The sequence below is a fragment of the Chiloscyllium punctatum genome, chromosome 15 (assembly GCF_047496795.1).
Source record: "Chiloscyllium punctatum isolate Juve2018m chromosome 15, sChiPun1.3, whole genome shotgun sequence".
Lineage (NCBI taxonomy): Eukaryota > Metazoa > Chordata > Chondrichthyes > Orectolobiformes > Hemiscylliidae > Chiloscyllium > Chiloscyllium punctatum.
The window spans coordinates 18219273-18234258 of record NC_092753.1 but is presented as its reverse complement, the minus strand read 5'-3'; the positions used below and the strand labels follow the sequence as shown (position 1 = coordinate 18234258).

The 14986-nt window shown below is 41.7% G+C and overlaps 1 pseudogene; it reads left to right on the top strand.

Annotated features, from left to right (window-relative positions):
• LOC140485956 (NACHT, LRR and PYD domains-containing protein 3-like) overlaps positions 1 to 14986 on the top strand; it is a 53534-nt pseudogene that overhangs the window by 22921 nt on the left and 15627 nt on the right.

Here is a 14986-nt window from a genome sequence, read left to right as displayed (position 1 = left end):
AAGCTGCAGTCCCAGTACTGATCCCTGCGGTACCCCACTGGTCACTGCCTGCCATTCTGAAATGGAGCAGTTTATCGCTACTCTTTGTTTCCTATCAGCCAACCAGCTTTCAATCCAAGTTAGTACTTTGCCCCGAATACCATGCACCTTAATTTTGCTCACTAACCTCCTATGTGGGACATTATCAAAAGCTTTCTGAAAGTCCAGGTACACTACATCTACTGGATCTCCCTTGTCCATCTTCAGAGTTACATCCTCAAAAAATTCCAGGAGGTTAGTCAAGCATGATTTCCCCTTCATAAATCCATGCTGACTCTGACCTATCCTGTTACTACTATCCAGATGTGTGAGGAGCTGATGCAGGAGAGAAGGCTATCCATTTTGGGGTAAAAGTGACCTGTATAAGAAGGATGGATTGCACCTGAATTGGAAAGGTGCTAATACGCTATACTGGCAGGGAGATTTGCTAGAGCCACCCAGGAAGATTTAAACTAGTAAGGCTGGGATTGGTACCAAATGAGAGAATGAGTAAAGAGATCAGTCGGAGGCTGGTGCTGTTGGGTAAAGGAGCAAGTAAAATAGTCGAGTATAGCGGACAATGAGATAGAACTGATAAATTCAACTGCATTTATTTCAATGCAAGAGGCATGACTGGTAAGGCAGATTAACAAAGGGCATGGTTGGGAACATGGGACTGGAATATCATAGCTATTACAGAGACATAGCTCAGGGATGGACAAGACTGGCGACTCAGTGTTTCAAAGTATAGATGCTACAAGAAGGGTGGGGAGGGGGGGTTGGGTGGGGTGCAAAAGAGAAAGCGGAATGGTGTTTTTACTTAGGGCTTAACATTAAGGCTGTACTTAGGAGGATATTCCATGGAGTAAATCTAAAGAAGTTATTTGAATGGAACTGAGAAAGAAGAAAGGGATGATGACCTTATTGGGATTGTAATATTGACACCCACGCACCAGAGAAGGTTTTGTTAAGTGCATGCAAGAAAATTTTCTTATCCAGTGTGTGGATGTACTTATTAGACAAGGAGTAAAACCTTTCCTTTTCTCGGGGAAATAAGGCAGGGCAGCTGACTGAGGTGTTAGTGAGGGAGCGCTTTGCGGCAAGTGATCATAACTCTGAGTTTTAAAATAGTTTTGGAAAAGAATAGACCTGATCTAAACGTTAAATTGGAAGGCTAATTTTCATGGTATTCGGCGAGAACTTTCAAAGGTTCGTGTGTGGGTGCGTATTAGCAGGTAAAGGATGGCTGGGTAGTGGGGGGCTTTCAAAAATGAAATAATAAGAGTCTAGAGATGGTATGTTCTTTTTAGGGTGAAGGGCCAGTCTCTTAGGTGTAGGGAATGCTAGATGACTAGAAAATTTGAGATTTTGGACAAGAAAAGGAAGGAAGCATATGTCAGATATAGACAGCAGGGATCAAGTGAATCCCTTAATGAATAGAAAGGCAGTACAAGTATACTTAAGAGGGAAATCAGGATGACAAAAATAGAACATGAGATAGTTTTGGCAAATAAGCTTAAGGAGAATCCAAATGGATTCTACAATACGTTTAAGGACAAAAGAATAACAAGGGACAGAATAGAGCCTCTTAAAGATCAGCAAGGTCACCTGTGTCTGGAATCGCATGAGATGGGGGAGATTATAAATGAGTATTTTGCATAAATGTTTATTGTAGAGAAGGATATGGAAGCTAGAGGACTTGGGGAAATAGTGACATTTTGAAATGTGTCCATACAACAGAGGCGAAGGTGCTGAATGTCTTAGAATGTATCAATTTGGATAAATCACAGGAATTGGGTCAGGAGTACCCGAGAACTTTGTGGGAAGCTAGGGAAGTGATTGCTGAGATATTTGTGTCATCGATGGCCACAGGTGAAGTGCTGGTAGACAGTGCAGTGAAGAAGGCTTTTGGCATGCTTGCTTTCATTGGTCAGAGCATTAAGTGTAGTAGTTGGGATGTCTTGTTGCACTGACACCACATTTGGAATACTGCATGTGGTTCTTGTCACCCTATTATAGAAAGGATATTATTAAACTAGAAAGAATGCAGAAAAGATTTACTATTCTGCTACAGACTGGAAGGTTTGAGTTATGAAAGAGAGTTGGATAAGCTGGGACTTTTTTCCCTGGAGTAGAGGAGCCTGAGGGGCGATGTTGTTGAAGTCTATAACATTGAGGCACAGATAAAGTAGATAGCCCTCCGCTTTTCCCCGTGGCAGGGGAGTCTAAAACTAGAGGGCATAAGTTTAAAGTAATAGGGGAGAGATACAAAAGCATTCTGGGGCGCAATTTTTATCCACACAGAATGTGATGAGTGTCTGGAATGGGCTGCTAAAGGTTGTGGTGGAAGTGAATACAATTTCATCATTTTAAGAAAAGTCTGGACAGGTACATGGATTGGGTAGGTTAGAGGAATATGGACCAAATGCAGGCAAATGGGACTAGTTTAATTGTGAAAACTGGGCAGCACAGCCAAGTTGGGCCGGTTTCCATTCTTTGGATCTCTGACTCAAATATTTCTTTGAACGCTCTCTCCTGTTCCTCAGTTGTTTTATCTATTAGCAGAACTTCCCAGTTCACCCATTCAAGTCTGCGTTGCTTAAATCCAAAATTCTAATGTCCAATCTTTGCTTATCCCTTTGAAATGCTGTGTGAAATTTAGTCATGTTAAGGCAATTCAGTTGTTTAGTCTAAGGGGATTATAGCTGACTGGGTGGAACAGTGGTAATGTGCTCTATCCTTGTGTTAACAGATTCGGACTCCAATATTGTTGAGTTCATGAAAAAGTGTGAGGATTACCAGCTGTTTTAGTTGACTAAATTCTACCAGGACAGACTAGAACAAGCGATTGAAAAAGGGGTGGATGGAATCAGCACATTGCTAACGTACAAGAGGATTTTCAGTGGGCGAGAGCATTCGGTAAGTCAGATGCACACAAGCTTTTGATTATCTATATAAGAGAAAACTAATAGTTATGTGACGGGAAACTTTGGCTGAAGAAAAAGATGCAAGTCTCATCAAGATTGTCATCAGCACTTTGATAATCTCATCCTACAATAATATCAGACTCATCAATTAATCATAGAAATCTGTTTGTCCATTACAGACAGGAAGTGAGGAATCTCTGCAAACTTTCAGAACCATAGCTCCAAAGTTGCATGTTTCTCAGCTCATATCCTGGCAATACCTGATTTTTAACTCTGGACAAAATTTTCTCATTAAAACTTCCAAAGGTTTTCCTAAATGTAGGTTTGAAGTTATGCCACTTTGGAGCATAGGCTGATCCTAATGTTGATGGTATTGTGAGAAACGGTGAACAATGTGAACCTGAAAATTTCATTCCAAGCGAACAGGGAGTGCCATCACATAATATTAGTCAGTTGTTTGGTGATGGTGCGTTGAATTAAGACCAGGAAAAAATAACATCCCATGTCAACTTTGTAGCTGAATTAGTTTTATGGAATTTCAGTTGAGTATTTTAATGAGGGGTGCACTAATATTCAGCCTGTTAAAGCAGCAATTCTTGAGATGTTGATTAAAGTGAATAGTTTAAATGAATATGCAAATTTGTGGTATAATGTTAAAAGACAGAAGAATGTTTTATTTTCTTCAAGGATGCATGGCTGAAATTGGTTTCTTATGCCATTTGGGAAATTGGGGGCCACCTATAGAGGATATGTCTCCAACTGCTTCTGCATGATCTCTGGATTTGTAAGATTGATGGTCAGCTGAGTCACTGGAGCACCAGGGAAAATGCAAGTTTACTGGATCGTGAGTCCCAGGAAATGGTCAACATAGGCATTTTGGATAGCCTCTAATCCGCTATTTTGAACAGTAGGAAGAAGCAGAAACTGTGTGAGTTTTGATGAACCAGAACTTGTCCAAGTTGGTACCAACAGTATAGAAAGGGAAAGCAGTCAAGTCCTACAGTCACACACTCAACACTTTATGAACACAGTTCAATAAAAATTGGACCTTAAAGTTGATAATTTTTGAAGGATTCCTTGTAACATATGCAATTTAAAATTAAATTATGAAGATGAGGGAAGTTCATGCCTGGTCACTCCACCTGACCTCCTTACAGCTAGGGTTCAAACATAAAGAAAAGAGCTGAACTTGAGGTAAAGTGAGGGTGACAGCACTTAAAATCAAGGCAGCATTTGACTGAGTATAGCATCAAGGAGTCAACAAACCTGAAATCATTGGGAATAAGCAGGAAAATCTCTCCACTGGTTAGAATCATATCTAGCACAAAGGATAATGATTGTGGTTGTTGGTGATCAGACCTCTCTACAGAAATTTTTCAGGGTAGTATTCTTGGCCCAGCCATCTTCAGTCGCTCCATCATGGAGCAAAAGGTACGATGTCTGCTGAAGTCTACGGATATCCACATGATTTCAGCAACATTTGCACCTTGAGGTACTGACGACAGTCCATGTTCAAATGCAGCAATTTCCTGGATTGAACTGACAAGTGACAAGTAATGAGCATCATACAAATGTCAGGCAATGACCATCTGCTACAAGAGAATGGAGAATGTAAAACAGTATAGCATAGTACGGGCCCTTTGGCCATCGATGTCATGCCAACCTTTTATCCTACTCTTAAGATCAAACTAACCTCCATACCCTTCATTTTACTATCAACCATGTGCCCATCCAAGAGTCGCTTAAAGATCCCTAAAGTATCTGAGTCTACTACCACTGCTGGCAGTGCATTCCACACATCCAACACTGTAAAGAACCTACTTTAGATTAGATTACATACAGTGTGGAAACAGGCCCTTCGGCCCAACAAGCCTACACCGACCCGCCGAAGCGCAACCCACCCAGACCCATTCCCCTACATTCATCCCTTCACCAACACTACGGGCAATTTAGCATGGCCAATTCACCTAACCTGAACATTTTTGGTCTGTGGGAGGAAACCGGAGCACCCGGAGGAAACCCACACAGACACAGGGGGAACATGCAAACTCCACACAGTCGGTCGCCTGAGGCGGGAATTGAACCCAGGTTTCTGGTGCTGTGAGGCAGCAGTACTAACCACTGCCACCCCTAAAACTTTCCTTCAATCACCTTAAAATTATGCCCCCTTGTGATAGCCGTTTCTGCCCTAGGAAAAAGACTCTGGCTATCACTGTATCTATGCCTCTAATCATCTTGTACATCTCTATTAAGTCACCTCTCATCCTTCTTCACTCCAATAAGTAAAGCCCGAGCTCCATTAATCTTTCTTCATAAGACATGCCCTCCAGTCCAGATAACACCCTGGTAAATCTTCTCTGCGCCTTCTCCGAAGCTATCGCATTCTTCCTACAAAGAGGCGACCTGAATTGAACACAACATTCCAAGTGTGGTCTAACCAGGGCTCTATAGAGCTGCAGCATAATCTCGTGACACTTAAATCAAATCTCTCTGCTAATAAAAGCCAACACACCATATGCCTTCTTAACAACTGTATCAACTGAGTTGGCATCATTTGAGGGATTGTTGGATGTGGAGCTCAAGATCCCGTAGTGTTAGGTAAGGGGTTGATGTAGATGTAGGGGTATGGGTGAGTACGCTTCGGCGGGGCGGTGTGGACTTGTTGGGCTGAAGGGCCTGTTTCCACACTAAGTAATCTAATCTAATCTAATCTAATCCTTCTTCCTCCACAATGCCAAGATTCCTGCCTTTTGCCCTCTAATCTGCATTCAAATTCGACCTTCCAAAATGAATCACTTCACATTTTTCCAGGTTGATCTGCATCTGCCACTTCTCAGCCCAGCTCTGCATTCTGGCAATGTCCCTTTTGTAAACTACAACAGCCTTCTATTCTACCCACACCTCCACCAGCCTTCATGTCATCAGCAAACTTGCTAACTGTCCCAGATCCCTGTGGAACACCTCTGGTCACCAAGCTCAGAATGAATACTTTCCATCAACTACTACCCTGTGTGCCAGCCAATTCTGTATCCAGGCAGTCAGATTTTCCTGTCGCCCATGCCTCCTTACTTTCTAAATGAGCCTACCATAGGGAACCCTGTCAAATGCCTTGCTAAAATCATATACACAACATGCACTGCTCTACCTGCATCAATGTGTTTTGTAAATTCCTCAAAGAATTCAGCAAGACTTGAGGTATGATCTGTTCTTCACAAAGCTATGTTGACTATCTCTAATCAAACTAACCTTTTCCAAATAATCATAAATCCTGTCTCTCCGGATCCTCTCCAATACTTTGCCTACCACTGATGTAAGACTGACTGTTCTGTAATTCCCAGAGTTATCCCTATTCCCTTTCTTGAACAAGGTAATAACATTTGCCACCCTCCAATCATCTGATACTACTCCAGTGGACAGTGAGGACAAAGATTATCACCAAAGGTGCAGCAATCTCTTCCCTCACTTCCTGCAGTAACCTTTGGTATATACCCTCTGGCCCAGGGGATTTATTTATCCTCCTGTTTTTCAAAAGTTCGAGAACATTCTCCTTTTTAAACATCAACCTGTTCTAGCATATCAGCCTGTTTCATGCTGTCTTCACAAACAGTAAGGCCCCTCTTTGTAGTGAATACTGAAGCAAAGTATTCATTAAGGACCTCCTCAGACTCTAGCACAAGTTCCCTTCACTATCCCTGATCAGCCCTACCCTCATTCTGGCCATCCTCTTGTTCCTTACTGAAGTGCAGAATGCCTTGGGGCTTTCTTAATCCTACCCTTCAAGGTGCTTGCATACCCCCTTCTAGTTCTCCTAAGTCCATTCTTCAGTTTCTTCCTGGCTACTTTGTAACCCTCTAGGTCCTGTATGATCCTTGCCTCCTCAACCTTCTATAGGCTTCCTTCTTCCTCTTGACTAGATGTTCCACATCTCTTGTCATCCCAGGTTCCTTCACCCTACTATCCCTTCCTTTAGTGGGATAAACCTATCCAGCAGTCTCAGCAAGTGCTCCCTTAACAACTACCTCATTTCTGTTGTGCATTTCCCTCAGAATATCTGTTTTCAATTTATGCTCCACAGTTCCTGGCTAATAGCATTGTAATTCCCCCTCCCCAATTAAATACTTTCCCATACTGTCTGCTGCTGCCCCTCTCTGTGGCTGTAATAAAGAACAGAGAGTTGTGATCACTATCACCAAAATGCTCTGCCGGCAAGGAATCTGACGCCTCACCTGCTTCATTGCCAAGCACCAAATCCAATATGGCCTCCCCTCTAGTCAGCCTATCTGCGTATTGCAATTCCTGAAGAAGGGCTCATGCCTGAAACATCGATTCTCCTGCTCCTTGGATGCTGCCTGACCTGCTGTGCTTTTCCAGCAACACATTTTCAGCTCTATCTACGTATTGAGTCAGGAATCTTTCCTGGACATACCTGACAAAATCTACTACATCCAAACTAATTGCAGTAAGGAGAATTGCTTCTCGTGGCTCAACATCATTACCGTAGCAGTATCCCTATGATCAACGTCCTGGACCTTCCCAACGAGCAGAAATTGGACTGGACCAATTGCATGAGCCACAGTGCAGTCCAGACAGAATGAATTCTGTAGTGGATAACACTACCTGTTTCCCCAGTGCCTGTCCACCAAATACAAGGCACAGGAGTGTGATAGAATACACTGTGTACCCATCTACTGTCAACCCCCAAAATGGACCAGGATCCAGTGAGGAAGAAAATAAACAACCCCTGTATGGAGTGTGATAATAGTCCAGTCCACCCAAATCTGATGAGATGGCTTCCTGCAGTCATCTCTGGGGAAGACCACTCTTCCCCAGAACCTCCTAATGAGGCGTCACTTAACCTTAGAGCCATGTTCGACTTGGTGTGACATTTCCAATGGGGTGTGGTGGGATGTGTAGTAGCTAACACTGTCTTCAGTGATGTTGCAAGTTTGCATTGAGTAAATGCCTGTACAGGGTCTCTTTTCAGTATGGTGCGTGAAACTTTTGACATCCGACATTAGACTTTGAAATCAGGGCGGCATGAGGGCTCTGTGGTAGCACTGCTGCCTCACAGCACCAGGGACCCGGGTTCGATTCCAGCCTAAGGTGACTGTGGAGTTCGTATATTCTCCCCAAATCTGTGTGGGTTCCTGCTGGGTGGTCTGGTTTTCCTCCCACAATGCAAAGATGTGCAAGTTTGGAGCCATGCTAAATTGTCCTGTATTGTCCATTAGTAAGCAGACTACATTAGTTATGGTAAAATGAGAGGTATGGGCACAAGGTGGAGAACCTGGGTTCTGGGTGGGATGCTTTTTGGAGAACTGGTGCAGACTCGATGGGCTGAATGGCCTGTTTCCACACTGTAGGGATTCTATGATTCTATTCTGTCAGAAGGTTCTGATCGAAGTCCTAGAGATGTACAGCATGGAAACAGACCCTTCGGTCCAATCCGTCCATGCCAACCAGATATTCCAATCCAATCTAGTCCCACCTGCCAGCACCTGGTCCATCCTGGGTCCTGGTCAAAGTAATGACTCCTGATCCAACTTTTAAACTATTAGATTTTGGGCAATTGCAACCACCTAAAATCGACTAAAAAAAAAATCTTCAGATAGTTAAAGTTGTTCAGAAGCAGTAGTTTCATTATGATGACATTAGTTAATCAGATATCCAACCTGTAATAATTGGAGGTGGCTTACTGATGCCAACATACTGTTGCTACTGAGCATGGAGAATGGGGTTATTTGGATGATGTCAACTTCTTGAACATTGTTTGAGCATCGGTTGTATCTTCAGAATAAACTATATTTCTTCTACGTCTGTTAATAATCTGGTGTCATGTTTTCTGTGCATCACACTAATTCCTTGTTACATCTCTGGAGATTAGATTAAGCTTTGTGACACTGAAGGGTAAAGTCAATGCCTAAGCTAAGTATATGGAAATTGGTTCAGATGTACCCAGATCAAGAGGTATTCCGCTATAAGTCTTGTTACTGTTCTTTCTGAAGATGTTGTCATATGCTTCAGCGTTCATAAAATTACAAGCCTCTCTTCTGATTCTGTTAGGGGTTGCACCCTGGATAAAGGTAGATTTTTTTGTGTTGGTTTATTATTTTTTATTCAGCACCATTGATATGCTACACAATTCAAATTATTTCAAAGGATACTACTCAGATCTTTTAGGATAGGAGTTGGGATGTCATGTTGAAGTTTATGTTGATGAGGCCTCTTCTGGAGTACTGTGTTCAATTCTGATCTCCCTGTTGTAGGAAGGATATTATTAAACTGGAGATTGGAGGATTTGAATTATAAGGAGAGGCTGGATAGGCTGAGACTTTTTTTCACCGGAGCGCAAGAGATTATGGGGTGATATTATAGAGGTTTATAAAATCATGAGGGGTATAGATAAGGTGAATAGCAGGTGTCTTTTCCATATGGTAGTAAATTTGAAGACTAGAGAGCATTTCTTTTAAAAGGTGAGAGGAGAAAGATTTAAAGACATGAAGGGCAATTTTTATTTCGCACAGAGTGGTTTGTGTGCGGAATGAACTTCTAGAGGAAGCACTAGATGCGGGTACAACGTCTGAAAGACATTTAGGTAAGTACATGAATAAAAAATGTTAGAGGGATATAGGCGAAGCGCAAGCAGGTAGGACTGGTTTAATTTGGGATTATGGTTGGCATTGATTAATTGGACTGAAGGGTCTATATCCATGCTGTATGACTTTATGACTATGCTGGACACTGAGAGACAGGGAACTGATCACACTAAAATTACTACAGATTCTTTAGTTGCTCATTCTCAGAATATATTTTCTAATTTCCATTTTTGTGACTGAAATCACCATATTTGCAGAGTTATGGTTAAGAAAAAGAAGGAAACATATGGCGGATATAGACAGGAAGGATCAAGTGAATCCCTAGAAGAGTTATAAAGGCAATAGGAGTAAGAGGGAAATCAGGAGTGCACAAAGGGGACAGGAGAAAGCTTTGGCAAATAGGGTTAAGGAAAATCTACAAATACTTTAAGGACAAAAGAGTAGCAAAGGAAAGAATAGGGCCCCTTAAAAATCAGCAAGGCCATCTGTGTGTGGAACTGCAGGAGGTGGGGGAGATACTAAACAAGTATTTTGCATCAGTGTTTCCTGTGGCGAAGGATGTGGAAGATCGCGAATGTGGGGGAAATAAAATAGCGATATCTTGAAAAATATCCATATTACAGAAAAATCCTCTCACGCACGCATTCTCTCTCTCGTGCACTCAGGAAAGTCTGTGCTGGACACCTTAAAGTACATCAAGGTGGATAAATCCCCAGGAACTGATTATCTGAACTCTTTGGGAAGCTAGGGAAGTGATTGGTTGCTGGGCCCCTTGCTGAGATATTTGTGTCATCGATAGCCGCAGGTGAAGTGTTGGAAGACTAGATTTTGGCTAACCTGGTGCCACTATTTAAGGTAGTAAGGGAAAGCCAGGGGACTATAGATCAGTGAGCCTGTTGTCAGTGGTGGGCAAGTTGTTGGAGGGAATCCTAAGGGACAGAATTAACATGTATTTGAAGAGGTAAGGACTGATTAGGGATAGTCAACATGGCTTTTGTGTATGGGAAATCACGTCTCACTAACTTGATTGAAGTTTTGACGAAGTAACAAAACAAATCGAGGGCAGAACAGTGGATGTGTTCTGTTGGACTTTGGTAAGGAGTTTGAAAAGATTCCCCTGGAAGACTGGTTAGCAAGGTTAGATCTCCTGGATTATACAGAACTAGCCATTTGTATACAGCACTGGCTCAGAGGTAGAAGACAGAGGGTGGTTGTGGAGGGTTGATTTTCAGATTGCAGCCCACAGGCCTCCAATGTGCCACAAGGATTGGTGCTAGTTCCATTGCTTTTCATCATTTGATTAAATGATTTGGATGTGAATATAGGAAGTATGATTAGTAAGTTTGCAGATTACAACAGGGACAGTGAAGAAGGTTACCTCACAATACAACACGGTCATGATCAAATGGGGATAGGGCTGAGTGGCTGATGGAGTTTAATTTTCATAAATGTGAGGTGCTGCACTTTGGTAAGGCAAGATTTATACACTTAATAGTAAGGTCCTGGGAAGTGTTGCTTAAGAAAGAAACCTTGGGATGCAGGTTCATAGTTCCAAGGTCGACAGGCTGGTAAAGAAGGCATTTGGTATGCTTGCCTTTATTGGTCAGTGTGCTGAGTGTAACTGTTAGAATATAAATGTGTAGAAGAGGACATTGGTTAGGTCACTTTTGGAATGCTGCTTTGATTCTGGTCTCCCTGCTAACGGAAGTATGTTGTGAAACTTGAAGGGTTCAGAAAAAGTTTTCAAGGATGTTACCCAGGTTGGCGTTTTGAATAATGGGGAGAGGCTGAATAAGCTGATACTATTTACCTTGGTGTGTTGGAGGCAGAGGGGTGACCTTAGAGAGATTTATTAAAATCATGAGAGACATTGAATAGGGTGAATAACCAAGATCCTTTCCTTGCGCTGGGAGAGTCCAGAACTGGAGGGGACAGGTTTAAGGTGAGAGGGGAAAGATTTTAAAAAGGACGTAAGGGGCATTTTTATTTTCATGCAGATGGTGGTGCATTTATGGAATGACCTGCTAGAGGAAGTGATGGAGGCTGGTACAATTACAACATTTTTTTTTTTAAAGGCATCTGGCTGGGTATATGAATAGGAAGGGTTTAGAAGGATATGGGACAAGTGCCGGCAAATGGAACTGGATTGATTTAGGATATCTGATTGGCGTGACAAGTTGGACTGTACTCTCTGTTTCCATGCTGTACAACCCTATGACTCTATGTTCAGCAAAGAGCAGAATCTGATGCAGTGACTGACTTCTGTGTTCAGAACAACTAGGAAATCCCATCAGTGAGCAAATCCTTTTCTTCTCATTCCCACTGTTGTCATTCACTCTCCTTGTATGTCATTATTATTCTCTACAGAAAGTCACTGAGCTCATGGAGAAGGGAATCCGAGCAGACAGTTCCAAACTTCTCCTTAACCTGGTGATGGAGAAAGGCTCTCGGACCTGAAGAGTAATGTGGGAATACTTTAGTAAATATGTGCCAGGGCATCCCAAAGTTGGATACAATACTGAAAGAAGTACAGGAACTTGGTATGGTAAAATCATAGTGATTTCAATGTCAGATTCAAACACTGCAAATTCTGGTATGGTATTCCAACAGGCATCGATTCATAAATACTGTTTTTTTCTGTCTTTAAACAGGCTGTGACCCGTTTGATTATATGAACATTTCACAAGCTTTATCTGAAGTACCAAGTCATTTGAAAGGTATGTGACAAAATGGAGTTTTCAAGCCATTCATTTCCCTTCTGAAAATCAGATTTTTTTTTTGTAGCTGTTTACAGACTTCAGAATCTGTGAATCAGAACTTGAAAGGCTTTGGACAATGAGATTGAATGTGCTTTGGATTGGTCATTTATCCTCAGCTTATCTGTGTGAACGTAGAATTCACGTGATTCTAAATATGTAGATCGCTATCACTATCGCAGGTGCGTACAGGATTGCACAGTGAGGCTATGTACAGGTTTCACAGTGTGTTTGGATCTGGCCAGGTGTATACAGGGTTTCACACAGTGAAATGTGAGAAGTACTCTCATAGAATTCAGTATACTGTGAATCCTGGTACAAACCTTTTTTTGGTGTAACACTTTTTTTTCATTTTGTGGTCTCAGTTTTTGGTTCAACAAGAGTGAGAAGCATGTGTCAGGAACACCATAAGACATTGCTAAAAATGAGGTGGCTGCGTTCTGAGACTGGAAGACAGCGCTAATTGCATGCCAAGCAGCATAAGCATCAAGGGAAAGACAACCAAACATCTGGTTTAAGCTCTGCAGTTTGGCCATATCCAATCACAAATGATGGTGGACCCTCAACTCATCTCCATAAATATCCCAATTCTCAATATTGCAGTGCCCAGCACATTCATGGAAAAGATAAGGCTGAAAAATATGAAAGAATCTTCAACCAGAAGTCCCAAGTAAACGACCCATCTCGTGCTTCCCTCCTAAGTTCCCCAGTATCCCAGATGCCAGCCCTCACTTAATTTGATTCACTCCATATAAATCCAGAAACGACTGAAAACACTTCACATTTCCACAATAATTTTGGAGACTTGTGCTCCAGAGTCAGTCTCATCCCGACTCAAGCTTTTCCATTTGTTATTTCACCGGCATCTATCTTGCAATGTGGAAAACTGTCCAAATAATTCCTGTCCACAAAAAGCCAAACAAATCCCAGCCCTTGCTGCTTTTGGAGTTATATCTAGGAATATAGTTTTGCTTGTAGAAAAACTGTCATTCAGCCCCAAGACATCATTTGCAAAATTTCCTAATGGTTGTTTTGTAGCTCCACTAATTTTAAATGAACTTCTCTCCATTCTGCGCTTAGAAGTCAAGATGTTTGGTGATGATTGCTGAACATAATTCATGACTCCTCTAATACAGAAGTGTAACTGAGTCCAATTGCAGCAAACTCGGCATCTTTCTGGCTTAGTCTGACAAATGATCATTAACATTCTCATCACACAGGCATCAGTCAATTGCCATCTCCAAAAAGAGAGATTGCACCTTCCTGTCATTCAATCCCTGAATCTCCCACTGTTAACATCTTGGTGGAATCAAAGACCAGAAACTGCACTGCACCAGCTGAAATGCTGTGACTACAGGTGCAGATAAGACAGATTTCTGTGACAACTCCTCCTGACAAAGCTTGTCCATACCTACATTTCACAAGTTAGGAGCATGTTGGAGAACTGTATACCTCTAGCTCCAACATTCGACAAACTTAACTCACAAAGTATCCTTGTATAATATTTTCCAAACCTATAGCATTTCAATACATAGAAGGGAGCAGACACCAGGTGTACAGGTCCACCAACACCTACAGGATCTCCTCGGAGTCACACATCATCCTAACATGCAGTAGTATTGCCCTTCCTTCACTATTGCTGGGTCAAAATCTTTAACTCCCTCCTTAACAGTGGGTGTACCTAAATTACATGGGCTACAGCACTTAAAAGAGACAGGTCATTATTGTTTTCTCCAGGTCAAATAAGGATGGGCAATAAATTCTGTCAGGTATGATTCCCCAACTCATGAAGCCTTGCTGACTTTGCTTGATTGCATTTCTAAGTGCTCTGCTATTGCATCTTTTGTAAGTTATACTATTTTGTAAGTTATACTATTTTCCTAATAACTAAACCAATAACTAATAACTAATGATTGTCTGTTTTTTTTTTGTCTCCTTTCCTTTTTAAAATTATTGTAGAAGTTTCCCAGTCCTTTGGGATTTTTCTATACTCTGAAGGAGGTTTGTAAGATTATTACCCGTGTATCCACTACCTCTGTCACTACTTTCTCCCAGAGTGCATCCTATCAGATCTAAGGGACTTGTCAGTTTTTGTCCCATTTATGTTACTAGCACACTTTCTCTAGCGGTAGTTGTTAATTTTAAGATACTATTAAAGTCGTCTACTGTGAAAAATTTTGCAAAAGAATTCAGCTTTTCTTGCCATTTCCTAGCTCCCCTTCATTATTTCCCAGCTCATTCTCTAAAGGAGCTATGCTGATTTTTGTCTTTCCTCTTTTGCATAAATGAAGGAAGCTCTTGCTTTCCATCTTGATAGTTACTATCTCTCAAAGTTTATTTTCTCCCTGTTTTTGGTTTACTTTTGTTTTCACCTTCTCCTTCCTGACAACAGTATTCACCTGCAGTATTTCAGTTTGTATGCTGAATATTGAACATATTCACAGCACTTTCCCCACCTCATTAATGCTGTGACTACAAGTGCAGATAAGACTGAGATTTCTGTGATAACTCATGTCCTAACAAAGCTTGTCAGCTATCTATATGGCACAAGTCAGGAGTGTGTTGGAGTAGAAGATTCGTGCCATTGGCTATTTCAAAGCTTGATCCACTGGGGAACAGTTTTTCACAATCTATTTTCCACGTGTCCCCATTTCTGTACTTGGAAATTAACATGTCCCAAGACAGCAGT